This window comes from Setaria italica, chromosome III (assembly GCF_000263155.2).
Source record: "Setaria italica strain Yugu1 chromosome III, Setaria_italica_v2.0, whole genome shotgun sequence".
NCBI classification, from domain to species: Eukaryota; Viridiplantae; Streptophyta; class Magnoliopsida; order Poales; family Poaceae; genus Setaria; species Setaria italica.
In genome coordinates, this window is record NC_028452.1 from 48653335 (window position 1) to 48669805 (window position 16471).

General features: G+C 46.7%; 1 pseudogene; it reads left to right on the forward strand.

The window, feature by feature from the left end:
- The first annotated feature begins 1151 nt into the window (after window positions 1-1151).
- On the forward strand, window positions 1152-4519 carry LOC101779580 (annotated as a pseudogene).
- Window positions 4520-16471: the final 11952 nt, after the last annotated feature.

The following is a 16471-nucleotide window of genomic DNA, read 5'->3' on the forward strand; positions in this document are numbered from 1 at the left end:
TAAGTATTTCTAATTCATTTGTCAATGACACAGGTGATGAACAGGAAGGAAAAACTTCTCGACCTTGAAGTTTTTAGGGCAATATAAGATCAACTGTGTGGATTTCTTCTGGACGAGGTCACAAATCCTGCGGGGGAGTTTCATTCTTCAGGATCTAATCTATTGCAGAAAGCGGACTTGTGTTCAGATTAGTAATTAAATATGATATGTGTATGCACAATATGTCTATATATAAATATTTATAATATTATTCATATATGTGTATGCACAATATGTATATATATATATATAATATTATCTCATATGTTATATTAAATCTAAATAGAACTCTTTGTAAATTAGCGTATTAGAACTAGCATACGTAAAAGAAATAAATACGAAATACAAATAAAGACTAAAGGAACATAACTAATAAGAAAAGAAAGGGAAAAAATTAGTACCGGTTGTGAATACCAACCGGTACTAATGAGGGCACCTCCCAACGCGGCGTGGGAAGTCCTTAGTGCTGGTTGGTATCCCCAACCAGTACTAAAGGACCCCCTTTAATACCGATTGGCCAGCACAATCGGTACTAGAGGGGGTTATTGACCGGTATTAAACATTATCTTTCCAGTAGTGGCAGAATGAAAAGGAAAGGAAAACCGAGTGTACGAAACATTTGAAATGCAAACTTGAGCCAAGAAACCGATGGATGAGCAAACTACAAGTGGATAGCAAGTTTGCAACATCTACTTCGTTCTCCCGAGGAGACTAATCCTAAACAATTGGGGCACACCGAATTTGATTTTACATATTTAAATGTGGTGTCAATCGACAACACATGTGCTCGGTGCTCATATTCTGTAAGGATTTTGTTTAAAGCCCAACGGGATTTTGATGATAGCTTGCAAGCGGTTTATCTCATCTCGTGATCTAAATGGAAATAAAGCCGAGTAACATGTACTACACTACACTAAGGGCTCCTTTGGCAGCCCAATTCCTCGGCGGGTTCCCAGCCATTTCCGCGCGCCGGCGGCCCACGTGGAAAATTCCCACGGGTCAATTCACTAGCGCTTTTGGAATCCTTCTAGCGGGGGAATACGGCCCGTCGCAACCCATTTTTCCGCGCGAAACTCCTCCCGGCCTCAGGACATCGGGCGCAATTCCCCGTCTCGCCCGTCCCTCGGGCCTCGTCTCGCCCGTCTCCACCTCGGCATCCGGCCGCCGCTGCTGCCACCTCGGCATCCGGCCGCCGCCGCCCCGGCATCCCGCCACCTCTCTGTCGCTCGGGCGATCCTCCACCGCCGCCACCTCATTCCTCCACCACCGGCGCCTCGCTCCTCGTCCGCCGTCGCCATCTCCACCGCCATTGCCATCCGTCTCGAAGGTCAGTGCACCTCATCTCCTTCCTTGCAGTAGTTTATCGATCTGCTCGGATTTGACCCCATCTCCATTGCTAGTAGATCTTGGAGTTGGAGTAGCAGTTGGGGACAACCGGCAAGGAGCCGCAGGAGCAACGAGGGAAAGGAGAGGTGGGTGCCCGGCTCTATTCTCTGTCGCGCGCGCGTGCTGCTCTGCTTGTTTAGAATTCCTGGATTCATCATGGATTACATGTAGTATAGGGCAGTAAATCTGATGAACTTGGTTGGAATGTGCATGGATCTTGAGCTCGTGTCGTCAAACACCTGCTTTTCTTTGCCCTGTTTTGTTCTTGCTCTGTTTAACAGAAGTTAGTTAGTACTAGGCAATTTCTCTCCTGGAAATTGGAATCCTGTACTTAGTAGCACAAGCTAATAACTGAAATGGCCGGTGGGCTAACTAAAATTTGAATCCTGTACTTAGTAGCACAAGCTAATGATAAATCATTCAAAACTGTGACTAATTCTGATTTTTTTCGGTTAGGGAATACAGATTGGCGATGATTACCAATGCTAGCAATTGTGTATTTCTTGGTCTATTAACTGTAAAACTGTGACTAGTTAGTTGTTCGACAACCCCAAGAATATTTTGGTTTCAAGTACTTGAGCACTACTTATCTATTGACAGAACAAGAATGACTATAAGCAACACATTTGTTTTAGTCAGTGCTCCCATTGGTCGTGTGAGTGGTGCCTCATTTTTTTGTTTGATGAACCTGATGCTATATCAATTTGTGCAAATCTTTTTCTAGAACTGACTAATTCAAGCTATGTGATATATTAAATGATTTATTATTCTAAAACCTGAAAGCTAATTCCATGGCTTCATTAATCATGAAGGTGTGGATTACGAGTCAGTAAATCCCAGGATAGATCCAGGTAACTGCAACACCTTGACACGATTCGTGTATTCTAGTTTTTTTGAAGGATCAATTCGTGTATTCTAGTTGACATCTCAATCTTGCATTTACACTCAATATATGATCTTTCCCTCTACTGTAGTTGTGGAGTCTAAGGACGGAATGATCTCAGTTGCTTCAGCATTATATTTGCTGGTCATCAGGAAGGTGACATTGCTATTTCCTCACCCAGTAGACTGTCTAATGTCTTGCCTGCTGCATCTGTTTTTGTCTGCTCTTGCTGGTGGTATGCTTGGGAATACAATAAAAAAAAGAATACATATTGAGAGGGCCATTGGTGTTCTAAAGAAGAGGTTACTGATTCTGAAAGTAGGCACTTTCCATCCCATAGAGAATCAATTCAAGATTGCAGCTGCAGCAGTTGCATTTCACAATATATTTAGAGGGCAAAATGGTCAAGAGGGGTGGCTCAATGACCAACCAGAGTATATCCCAACAGATCAATATGTTGATATGCCGGAGGGGGACAACAACTATCCAAGTGAGGCGGAGTCAAACGATGACAGTACTCTAAGAGATCAGATTGCACACCAAATGTGGGCTGCTTATAATAATAATAATTAGTCTAGTTTGATTCCTCTAGTTTGTGTATGTTTTGCTTATGTAATTTTTGGAACTTTTTACTGCAAACATTATTGTATTAAGTGCCTTTTTTAATGCAGTTGTACTTGAATTTCTTTTTTTGAGGCACCTTGATCTTGCTTATGTTCTTTGTACTTCATATTAACATGTTTTGAGAAATGCAGCCATGGCAGGAGAAGCTGATAGGGCTGCTTGGAACTCCGCTTATGAGAAAGGTCTTGTTAAAATATTACTAGACTACAAAGATAACCCCAAATATAAAGGTCAAAATGGTTGGATTGGAGGGCTGGAGGGTTATCACCGACAAGTTCAATGAGAAGTTTCCCGTAGCTCATTTCTCAAAGAAGCAAGAGCAGGAGAAGGAAAAAGAGCTTAAAACTAATTACAAGGCACTAAGAGATGCTAAAAGAGACAGTGGTAATGGTTGGAATGAATCTTTGTGTATGATACTAACGGAACCACGAGTATGGGAGAAGCTAATTGCGGTAAGTCATTTTGACTATATAAAATATGCTAAGAAGAAATTAAGTTATTGTTGTTAACCAATTATCTTTTCTGTTACATTCAATAGAATCACCCAAAAGTAGCAAAATTTCGCAAAAAACCATTTCCTCTCTTTTACCAATTGGAAGCACTATATGAAGGTGAAGTTTTCTCACTTGCATAGTTTAATTTATTGCTTTCAGTATCAAACAATTTTGTGGTTCTAATATGAATTCCAATTGTCTCTTGAAAATAGGAAGTGTTGCTACAGGAAATCTAAACTTCACATCAACCATGCAAGTGGATCCACCGTCTGCTCCGGCACCTCCTGCTGTTACTCCTCCTGCACCTCCTATTGCTCCTGTTATTTCTCCTCTTGCACCTACTGTTGAAAGAAGTAACTCTGAATAAAGCAGCAGTCACTTGGGTACGAATCCATTTGCTTCGAGTTTCGATGGCCAAGAGACTTCTAGTGCACATAGTGAACGCAATGAGTTTCGATAGGAAGAAGGCGGAAGTGGGAGAAAGCGTAAGCAAAGTCACATTGGCTCTGCTCTTGAGGGATATGTGGAGTACAAAAAGAGCCAAACCAACAAAACTTTGCAAGCTTTTGAAGAAAGAAAAAGGAGTGAGAAAGAATTTTCAGTTGAGAAGTGTGTTGATCAAGTGGTTTCTATGGTCGAATTAACCGACAAGTAGAAGTTATATGCTTTGAATGTCTTTGAGTCTGATACACACAGGAAGATATTCATTACAACCAAGAATTTTAATGTTCGATTAATGTGGCTAAAGCGAAAAATTAGGTATGTCTCTTTGAATATGCTCAGTGTATGTTCTTTGAATATTCTTGAATATTGAATATTGAACACTACATGATCAGGTGCTATTTGAATATTTTTTTAGTAGTACTGTATCAATTTAAGAGGCCACCTGTCATGGAATGTTGATGTAATTTTGTCTATCATCCTGTTGATGTAATGTTGCCTATCAAGCATATCCGTTTGTCTATATTTGTCTGCTTTGAATTATATGTTGAATCTAAACCTTTAATTGTTAATCTGACTGTAGATCTCTCATAGACCATACTTCAGTGAGCTAAACTACGCGATCAGGATGTGGATGGAACTGACTAAATAATTGATATATGGTGGCGATGTGGTGTCATCTGCTGTTGAGCTAGTCGTGTCCTTTTTTATATGGTCTCCAGTGGTGCTTGAGTTAGCAGCCTAGCATGGTACTGGTTCTGGTGTCTGACTTGTGTTGTTGAGATTCTGCTTTCAATTTTTTTGTGTATGTTGAGGATTTGCTTGAAAGCTTGAAAATTAGGTATGTTGTAAGGTTTTCGGTACTTCTGTACTAATTTGACTCTGGTTCCCTAATTTATTCATATTATGTTTTCTGCTATTTTGTGTATATATCTTTGTTAGAAAAGTGTGGTATAGTGAGAATCTGTAGGTCTGTACGTATTTATTTAGTTTACGTGACAACAGCGAAAGGCTCCGTATTTTCTTGATGACCGAAGCCACCTGCCCTTCCGCTTCCAAACAACAGCAGGAAGATTCTGCATGCGTGGATATCTCCCCTGTGGTTGGACGGGGATTCTGCTGTCCAAGAAAATCCCTCCCCCCTGATTACTTTCCAGGGTTAATCACCTATGGCTGCCAAACAAGCCCTAAGGACTAGTTTTGGCAGCCCAGTTCTCCGCAGGAACCGGCCTTTTCCGCTTGCCAGGGCCGGCGGCGTCGGGGGCGGCCAGCGTTGGGAGCCGGCGAGGCGGCGAGAGGAGGCAGCGAAGCCGGTGTCGGGGGGCGCGGCGGGGCTGGGTGAGGTGGTGTTGGGGGCGGTGGCGTCGGAGGCGGAGCAGTGTCGGGCCGAGGTGTGGCGGCGTCGGGGGCGCGGTGTCAGGGGCGGCGACAAGGGGGGAGGATGGCTAAGTGTTTTCATTTCGTTTTTGACAAAGGTGACTGAGATGGAAAGGAAAGTGCCTAACTCACTTACCCCTACTAGTACCTTCTATTTTTTTCACTGTACAGTTTTTCTGGATGGATAGTTTTTTTTCTAACCACCGTCTAACTAAATATTAACAATTTAGGAAACAAAACTGGTTAAGTAGAGAAGTTAAACGTGATACCGAAATGTAGTTCACTTCAAGTTTTATTTAAAAAAAAACAAAAAAAACACGAGCACAAGGTGGGACATGGATGCTCCTACTGGCCTTCGGGCGGGCCCAAAAAGCTAAGGCTTGGTACGTACCAGGAGCATGAAGCCTCGCTCCTCCCCCCCTGTACGTCCATGTGTGCTGTGCTGGCGCGGCATTGAGACGCTGCTTGGGCGGCGCGTGGCAGCGTAACTGACGAGGACCTGACGAACTGATCCAGACGACGATACCCTTTGCCTGCAGTGCAGTGTTGTACTTGTACTACTAGTGGATCGAAAAGGCCGGCAAGCGGCTGCGGATCTCATGCAACGAGCCAACTAGAAGGCAACAACAACTGCGGAAAAGGGACCTGAGCAACATCAGTGCAGGGTCGGACTTGCTACATCATATAACTAAATAAGTTGTGTTTGACGACGATTCATCACTAAGGAATGAAACTAACTTTAGTTTGTGTGTAGTCGGTCGCAGTCTTTGAACGAATGTACAGGCAAACAACACGGTCAATTATCTGTACGTGCCGTAGCACTAGCCAGAACACAGGCCGTAACACGGTACTGGCAAGCAAAAGTGATGATGAACTGATCGATCATGATGGCACAAAAATCGTATACCGTATGGCGCAGGGAGCCGGAAAAGCAGGCGGGCAGTTTAGCTGTTAGCATTCGGCATTAGCAAACAGTTTAGCACTGTCAGTTGCGTGACCCTGGGAACCGATGGCCGGCTGGGTCGTCGATCGATATACGATACGATCCAGAGCGAGGTCTACTACACGCTAGCTGAGATCGTTTCAAATGAAAAAGACTGTAACGCTAGCTGAACGACGACGTGCATGCGTACACGCTAACCACTACTAGCTTGAGGGCGAGATCATCATCCATCGCCAGATCGAGCTAGCTAGTGGCGACAAAAAGGTGAGGGAAAAGAAGGTTAACGCCCGCACGGCTCGGATCGATCAGTTGCGGCGGCGCGCGCGACGAAGCACCCCGGCCGCCGGCGAGTCGCGTGTGCGTGCAGCGGCGCGCGGTGCGGTGTGCGCCAGTCGCCAGATCACGATCGAGCTGTGGTGGAGTGTGCCCGCCCAGCACGCAGCAGGGTGGTGGTGTGGCGTGACCGCGTGAGGCGTCCTCGCTACCCATAGCTTCTCGGTCCTACCTGCTGCTCCGTCGTCGAGCCTTCGTCATCCTGCATGCGCCACCGCGTGCGGTCCCAAGGCCACGGCCGCCGGCAGGGAGCGAGTCCCCGGCCGGTTCTTCTGTTGCTCCGGCTCATGAATGCACGAACAATATGTTCGACGTGAGTGTGTGGTCCGATCCTCGCACCAGCACGATGATAGAAAAGCAAGCGACGTGCATGCTAGCCATCGGCCATCGCAAGTAATATGGCACGCAAAGGCAGCCGTTGCAAACCCATCGGCCTAAGCAAGCTACCGTTGCGAATGAAAAGACAAGTTTAGCCCCCCTCTTTTTTTTTTGTTATCTTCTTGCAAACTTCAATGAAAAGAAAAAAGACAAAGCATTTTTAATATTGCGGCGCCCTCACTCCACTCAATAATTCAGTAAGAAAAGAAAAAAACGCCCCCAGCTGGATAATCACTCATACATATTGCTTGGTTGTACCGTCTCTATGTTTTTTGAGCTGCGTTTAATTGCAGCCTCTAGTGAATTTAAGGACTGCTAAACATTACACTATGTAACAGTAGCAGTAATCGAATGTGAGTGTACATTTGGCACTACCTCTCTGCTACACTAACAGTGTTCTAGTGGCACACGGTATGCATAGCTAGTCCAGATACGTGACAAGTGGCATTCCTAAAATTTGTTTCTATCCTTTGTAAATCTGAAGTGAATTCCACGTTCGATCATGCCGCACCTTCACCCGATTTTTCAGATAGAACCGCCCCTGGCTAAGTACAAATGTTAATTTTACTCTCTATTTTGCTAGGGATGTTTGGTAAAACTCTAGTGACATTGAAAGGATGCCAAACATTGCGCTGGGTAGTATGGTAGCAGTAATCAAACGTGAATGTATATCCAGTAGTGTTTTAAGGAGCAGTAGATGGTATGCATGCATGCCCTGCCATTCGTTTTTTTTTCTTGAGATTTTATTTTCATCTCTTGTGTAAATTCAAGGTAAATCTATAATGATCAATAGTGCACTATCCCTTCTCAATTTCTAGATCCTTCGTCAGTGGCCAACCACTCAAATTAAATGTACTCGCTGAGTTATACTGTGTATTTTTTTGCCGACTTTTAAGTATTGCACTCTTTCTCTCTCTTGTGAATTGAAAGGCTGCTAAACATTGCAGTGAGGTGTGGTAGCAGTAATCAAATGTGAACGTATATCGTGGCACTACCAAGACTGGTAGTGATAGAGTAAATCAGAGGAAGGAATTCATTACGTGCTAAAAAGATATGGTATGTGATTCTGATGGAACCCGGTGAAGTGAACCGCATGCATGCATGCACTCGAAGTGGCACGTGCTGCTCTACAAGCAAAAGGCCGGCGCTAAACCAAGGGATCGGAACGGCTCGGTTAGGCTGGAACCAAGAAAAACCAGTTCAAACCGGGCTGAGACCGGCCGTGCGCATCATGGTTGGCTCGTTGCGCGCCTTGCTCCAGCCCGCTCACCGGAGCCCCACAGGCCACAACCGAGACGATCCATCTCTGTTCAAAAGATCGATTCTAAGCATCTAACATCCAAAGATTAAAAAAAAATCAATGTGGCTATCCTGCTATGCACTTTGAAAATGATGGTGCTCTTTTTTTTAAAAAAGAATTTAATGGTTTTATGTGTTCTTGTCCATTGACAAAATGTTGAATTGTACATGTAGGTTTCCATTACAATTGAGGTAAGAGCTTGGTTGTCGAGTTGTATGTCATCATAATTTTGTTGTGCACAAGCGCTTGTAGCTCCATTATCACAAGGACGTCCATTTAATTATAGTGTGATCACAACAAGAGTTTGTAACGTCACAATCCAAACACAACTGTAGTCGCGAGAGAAGTATATTCTAACTGTTCGATTCGGTAAAATATGAGATTCTTTACCATTATCGTCACATTTGAGAAGTAGTTACATTATTATGCACACGTTATAGTTAATTTAACATTTCATCAATGTTTTGCTACATAGTGTATGAGGTTGTTATAACTGCAGTACGTAATATCGTAAACAAGAATTATAATGCATTTTCAAATATTTGAGCCATCCAACCAATAACATCGTGACCGCTAGCGCTAGGGTTCATTTCGTTTTAACTGTAAGCACAATTGTAATTGAGGAACATTTGCTCTAAGCCATTTAATTTATTTCTCAAAATAGTTTAGATCAACATCTAATTTGAGAGTTTTAATATTATTGACACGCACGGGCAGGCACACATGTGATCGTGACTCTATATAGTTGCATATAAGCATACATAGAACCGACATTTCTTACCCTATAAAAACAAGGATAGTATGATTATGTATGTATAGTAGTAATCGTATTATCATGCAAATGCTACAATCACCTTACCCAGTTACATTTATCTTCCGTTGCATGGTGTGTCTCGACGATGTTATATATAATTGTAGTTACCTTGTTAACACGATTATGCTGAATCGTTGAGCCATGCAAGTAATAATGACTTAGATTAGCTAAAGATACCGAATTTTCATCATCATCCCAACTTCACACATATAGTACGTAGTAACTACATTTTTGCACACATCCGTTCCACTGCAAAAACGATAGTAAACCATTCAATTTTCCAAAAATTGTTTAGACCAATGTCTAATTTAGGAAAGCGCACGTGCGTATACGCGTCCCGCAACGATTGTCCGTCGGATAATGTTGTACAAGGAACAATTGTGCATATCATGTGCTACCCTATCATGAATGTTAACCTAGATCTTCCTGTAATTCTATAAATTAGTACTTTTTGACAATGTCACACGACGTAAAGTTTGTGATGCTTTTGCTATATTACAATTGCCTTGCCTGCAAGAGGTGCGGTACTATCGCCACCGAGGAATCCAACCATGCAAAAGATACGATTCTTTATTGAATCAATCCCACACGTACGTATCTGGCGGCTACTCAAGATACGTTTCTTTCTGATATCACCACATGATGTCAAGTTTGTGATACATTTTACCGGCCCTTGAGTATCCGTTACTATTGCCATTTCGATAAGAGGTGTGTTACTATCCCGCAGACATTGCTAATGCATTGACTCATTTTAGGTGGTGATACTTGTGTTTTTGTCAACGTGTTGACTTGCACAAATGAAAGTAACTGGATTGTTGCGCAAAAAACATTTGACTGCCTGGTGGTACTAGCTCAATGTTGTGCACGTGCGGTTGTAGCTCTTTGGATGCATAAATGTTTGTTTACATTGTGATCACGAGGATCATCCTGTTACAACGTAACTACAACTATAGCCAAGGAGCATGTGTTGTAAACCATTCAATTTTCCAAAAACAATCTAATTCAGGAAAGTGATCTTTTGCGATATCGTGCACGTGCGTATACGCGTCTCGCAATTATTCTCCATCGCATAAACATACAAGGAATAGTTACGCATATATCCTGTGTTACCCAATCATGCACGATAACGCGCAAATCTTCTGCTAATGCTATAAATCAATTCTTTCTAGTTATACCACACGACGTAAAATTCCAACCGTGCAAAATATACGATTCTTTGTCTAATCAAACCCGCACATACCTGGCGGTTACTTAGGAATCCAACCGTGCAGGAGATACGGTTCTTTATTGAATCAAACCCGCACGTACCTGGCGGTTACTTAGAAATCCAACCATGCAGGAGATACGGTTCTAATTTATTGAATCAAACCCGTACATATCTGGCGGTTACTCCAGATACGTTCTTTCTAGTAATGCACGTGATGTAAAGTTTGTGACACTTTTACCCCTGAGTATCTCTCACTATCGCCATTTTGATTAGAGGTGCATTAGCGTTACTATCCCTCCAAGGCATCCAACCGTGCAAAAGATAGCATCCTTTATCGAATCAAACCTGCACATATCTAGCTCGGTGGCTCGAATCATGGTTGTGCCATGGTGGCTCGGACTAAACCCTACACACCCCCATTGGAACCACAGGCGCTCTTAGGATGAACCGACCTGAACCCAAATAAACCCCTACGTGCTGATCGGGCCTGGTCTGCCCACGGTTTAACATACATCACCGGTTCCAACATCACTGCCGTATAGCTATTGTGCAACTATTCTAAAACAGGCAGTCACCTACGATAGCGAGCCAGATCACTACTTAGCCCTCCATCCTTAGCAGGTAATTAAAGCTGCAATCAATCACTGCTAAAATCTGGAAGTGATGGAGTAGCACCCCGCTTAATTACCCTCCCGCCCCTGGCTACCCCACCTGAGGGCATAGTGGTAAAGCCTAATACTGACAATTACAGGCGGCGCGCTATAAAGCTGAGGGGGCAGCCAGGCATCACCAACAACACCAGCAACACCATAGCACCAGCTTGCTCATATGCTTCTCGAGCTCTGAGCTAGTAGCAAGAGCGAAGCGAGCGAGAGCGACGATGATCGGAGGGGGAGGAATGGTGGCAGCTGGAGCGGGAGATGCCGGAGGGAGCGGAGGTCGCGACCATGATAAGGGGAAAGGTATCGTGTTGGGGTACAGGTACGGGAGCGCTAGGAGTAGGGCCAAGGGGAGGGCGAGGAACTTGTCGGCGCGTACGCCGTCGCAGGTGGAGCGGGAGAACAACCGCCGTCGTGAGCGCCGCCGCCGACTGGTGTCGTCGAGGATCTACACCGCGTTGCGCGCCGAGGGCAACTACACCCTCCCCCGGAATTGCAACAACAACGAGGTGCTCAAAGCCGTTTGCCGTGAGGCCGGCTGGGTTGTCGAGCCCGACGGCACCACCTACCGCAGAGTACGTAAATATCTGCTCATCCTTTGCTACTAGCTTGCCATCTTGTAGTAAAGTAGCTCTTTTTCTTTGTCGAGTTACGCCATGGATTTCTTGTTCGTCCGATCCTGCATTGTTTCGTTCAGCTTTGTAGATCGAGCTGTTGTTGTTTGCATCTAACAAGTATTAACAATTTAGGAAACAAAACTTTGCGCAACATCCTGGTTAAGTAGAGAAGTTAAACGTGATACCGAAATGTAGTTCACTTCAAGTTTTATTTTTTTTAAAAAAAACAAAAAAACACGAGCACAAGGTGGTACATGGATGCTCCTACTCGCCTTCGGGCGGGCCCAAAAAGCTAAGGCTTGGTACGTACCAGGCGCATGAAGCCTCGCTCCTCCCCCCTGTACATTCATGTGTGCTGTGCTGGCGCGGCATCGAGACGCTGCAGGGCGGCGCGTGGCAGCGTAACTGACGAGGACCTGACGAATTGATCCAGACGACGATTCACTGCTAAAATCTGGCTGTGATTGAGTAGCACCCCGCTTAATTAACCTCCCACCCCTGGCGCTTATCTGGGCTCTAAGTGGGTACCCCACCCGAGGGCATAGTGGTAAAACCGAGTGTTGACAGTTACAGGCGTGCTATAAAGCCGAGGGCCAGCCGGTGAGCCATGCATCACCAGCAATACCAGCACCACCATAGCACCAGCTTGCTCGTCGCTTCTCGAGCTCTGAGCTAGTAGCAAGAGCGAAGCGAGCGAGAGCGACGATGAACGGAGGGGGAGGAATGGTGGCAGCCGGAGCAGGAGGCGCCGGAGGGAGCGGCGGCAGCGGAGGCGGTGACCGCGACAAGGGGAAAGGTATCGTGTTCGGAAACGAGTACGGGAGCGCCAGGGGCAGGGCCAACGGGAGGGCGAGGAACGCGCCGGCGCGTACGCCGTCGCAGGTGGAGCGGGAGAACAACCGCCGCCGTGAGCGCCGCCGCCGGCTAGTGTCATCGAGGATCTACACCGCGTTGCGCGCCGAGGGCAACTACACCCTCCCCAGGAACTGCGACAACAACGAGGTGCTCAAGGCCGTCTGCCGCGAGGCCGGCTGGATCGTCGAGCCCGACGGCACCACCTACCGCAGGGTAATCCTTTGCTACTAGCTTGCCATTTTGTAGTAAAGTAGCTCTTGTTTTCTTTGTCGAGTTACTCCATGGATTTCTTGTTCGTCCGATCCTGCATTGCTTCGTTCAGCTTTGTAGATCGAGCTGCTGTTGTGTGCATCTGCGAACGGTTGCAAGTAAGCCAGGATTCTTTTCCATGAAAATCCAACGGCTTTTTTTGCGAGCTTGCGATGCACGTGCTCCTTTCTTCCGAGATCCCTCCTCTCGTGTGGCTCCGCGACATGGCGGCTGACAGTGCATCACGTACATCGGCCACATCTCTGATGAGATGGAAGCTACCGTGTCCCGTTAGTGTGCCTGTAGTTGTTATCGTTATTAATTCTTGATCTCTTTGTGTGTTTTTTTCCATGCGTGTCAGGTGCGGCTGTTGCTTCAGTTATTAGTTGCAGTGTGAACGGATGATGCAATGCCAGTTTTTTAGTTAATAGTAGAATCAAGGCTGAGAAAAGTGTGGACTTGCATGCGTACCAAATCCCCTAGCTTTCTTTCCATTTTCGATATCTTTTTGGTAGCCTTGATAAAACAACGCAACTGTGATGTCTTTTCAAAACCTTGTTAGTAGATGATGCCCTATCCGTTTGCAGTGTCCTGAAATTGCATACTCATATTTGTTAGTACAGTTTTGCAATATCTCTAGTCATGTCCTGGTTTGCTGACAATGGCGGATCTAGCGGTGGGGCTCAAGGCCTCCTTCTGTCGCCCGGACAATGGAGCCTCTCCTTAGTTCCTCCATGAATTTTTAGGTAGAAGGAAGAAGAAGAAAAAGGATCGGAGGGAAGGAAGGGAAAGAAGGAGCCCCTGCTAAGCTAACAGACGGCATCCGCACTGTTTGCTCATTGTCCTAATCTACCATGACTAGCAGGCAGTGTTTCATGCACGTTTAGGGCTGATGATGATGACGCGTAGTGTTACAATTTTGTTCACCTCTAGTGTGTTGATGGATCTTGATTCATGCATGCTGTATAATTCTCTGTGTAGTTTCGATTTTTGATGATTGTTCATCTGTGTCAGTGCCAAGATTTGTGACTGTGTTCGTTCGTTTTGCACGTGTTTCAGGGATCCAGGCCTCCGCGTGGTGTGCTGGGTGGCTTTGGCGCCACTGCTCCGGTGAGCCCCGCCTCGTCCACCCCCCCGACCCCGACCCCGCCGACAGCCTCCTACGGCCTGACCCTGGGGTCCTCCTCCTCGTCGTCCTCCTACCTCACGCTCGGCGGCGGGAGCGGCGGCATCTTCTACGGCGCCGCCGGCAGCAGCAGCGGCCTGCCGGCGTGGTTCCAGAGGCTCTCTCAGGCCGACGGCCAAGCAAGCTCGTCCACCACCGCCAGCGCGCCTGTCACGCCGCAGAACGCCTCCCCGCCGCAGCTCACGCTGGCGCGCTGGGCGGCGGAAGATAACGCTGCTGCTGCTGCTGCCGCCGCCGCCGCCAACCTGCAGCCGCGGTGGGCCGCCGGCGCCGGCACTTGCCGCTATGCCCCACAGGCCCAGCAGCAGCCCCTCACCATGCCGCCGAGCCCCGTCGGCGGTGGCTCTGGCGCGGTCGACCCGGTGCTGCTGCTGGCGGGGATCCAGATATCCGCCGCCGCCGCCAACAACAACAATTACAGGAGGCCGCCGCGGCCCTACACCTACAGCCCCCTCGGGACGCCGGGCGCGTCGTCGTTCGCCGCCGGGGCTTCCTCCTCCAGGCTGGGCACCCCAGGGCCGGTGCAGAGCAGCGGCGGCCCCTGGGCGCCGGCTCCAGCTCCGGCTCCGGCTCCGGCTCCAGCGCCGGCGCCGGCACCGGCTGCCCGTGGCGGCGACGACGGCGACGTGGAGATGGAGCCACGCGAGTTCTCGTTCGCGTGGGATGGGGAGGTGAGCTTCGGGGACTACACCGACGAGGATGGCCTGGAGCTGACCCTGGGGAACTCCAAGACCCGCGCCGACCGCCGTGGCTGAGCTCGACCGCTGACCTGCTGCATGCAACAAGATGATGCGCGTGAGCTGACGTGAAGCTACTACCTTTATAGGGTTTATTAGTCTCAATCTCAACGCAGACTGGCGTTTACTTAACAGCTTTAGCCTATCTCGCCATCATCAGTTATCCTTTTATTTCCAAAACAAAAGTTATCCTTTTTTTAAAAAAAACAAAATTTATCTTTCCGTTTTAGTTGTCAAGTAATTTAAAAGTAAGAAAACATATGGTATGGTAAGGAGAGTGATGTCGTCTTCATGTAACCATGGAGCTGGTGTGTCAGATTGTTTAATTATCTAATGTAATGCTTTAAGTTGTATTAAGTTAAGTTAATGTGTTGTGCTGTATGTTTTTTTTATTTGGTTAATAATCTCTTGGGTTTTCTGATTTTTAGTTGATTTTTGTATTGATTTTTTGTAAGTTTAAAAAAAATCCTATCTCTTCAGTTTTTTAGTTATATAAGCTGATGTGTTGTAATGTATGCGCTTTTATTTGGTTAATCATCTCTTTGGTTTTTCTGTGTTTTGCAAAAAAAATCATCTCTGTTTTTTAAGTTGAAAAAAAAACCCCCTTCTCTTCTGTTTTCAGTTACAAGCTAGTGTGTTGTTGCTGTGTGTGCTTTTTTTTTTTTGCTAATTATCTCTTTGTTTGTACGTGGTTTACAAAACAAAAACCATCTCCTTTTTTAAGTTGAATTTTTAAGTGATATTAAATAGATGCGTTGTGCTCTGCTGTGTGCTTTTATTTGGCTAATCCTCTCTTCGGTTTTACTGTGTTTGAAAAAAAAATTCTCCAAGCTGATTTTTTTAAGTTGAAAAAAAACATCTCTTTAGTTTCCTGGTTTCTGAAACTGGTTACGAGCAGTTCTGCGGGCTGCAGCCTCTGATGAGCAGCTGCAATGGATCATTGCTAAAATCTGGCTGTGATGGAGTAGCACCCCCCTTAATTACCCCTCCTGCTCTAGCGCTTATCTAGCTTTGTGTGGGTACCCCACCCGAGGACATAGTGGTAAAACCTAGTGGCTGACAGTTACAGGCGGCTTGCTTAAAGCTGAGGGGCCAGCCGGCGAGCCAGGCATCACCAGCACCACCATAGCAGCAGCTTGCTCATACGCTTCTTGAGCTCTGAGCTAGTAGCAAGAGCGAAGCGAGCGAGAGCGACGATGAACGGAGGGGGAGGAATGGTGGCAGTCAGAATGGGAGGCGCCGGAGGGAGCAACGGCAGCGGAGGCGGCGACCACGACAAGGGGAAAGGTATCGTGTTCGGGAACGAGTACGGGAGTGCTAGGGGCAGGGCCAAGGGGAGGGCGAGGAACGCGCCGGTGCGTACGCCGTCACAGGTGGAGCGGGAGAACAACCACCACCGTGAGTGTCACCGCCGGCTGGTGCCATCGAGGATCTACACCGTGTTACGTGCCAAGGGCAACTACACCCTCCCCAAGAACTGCAACAACAACGAGGTGCTCAAGGCCGTGTGCCGCGAGGCCGGCTGGGTCATCGATTTGTGATAACAGCGAAGAGTTCTCTTTCCGGCAAGTAACTGCAGGAGCTTGAGGTAATGACTTCTGGAGAGCCATCTTCTTCATATATTGGTGACAACGGCGTTCCCTCTTGGTATGGTAGGATCTCTAGGTTGGTGATGAGCTGTGACTAGTCATCCTGATCGAGGAAGGATGGCCTCATGCCCGGCCAGTAGACGAATCTACCTTGAGGTGTTGAAGTAATCACCAGACCCTACTGCGGGCCTGATAAAGGAGTTTCCTCGACGGAGTCCGAGTAGAAGTTGAGGTCGTGGTCCTCAATCGCTTCCAATCCGGATTGTGTTTTGGACATGGTTGGTTGATGAATTAGAGCCGTGTTTCGGAGTCCGAATGGGAATTGACTTAGGATCTAATTCGGTCTGCACGATGGCTGGA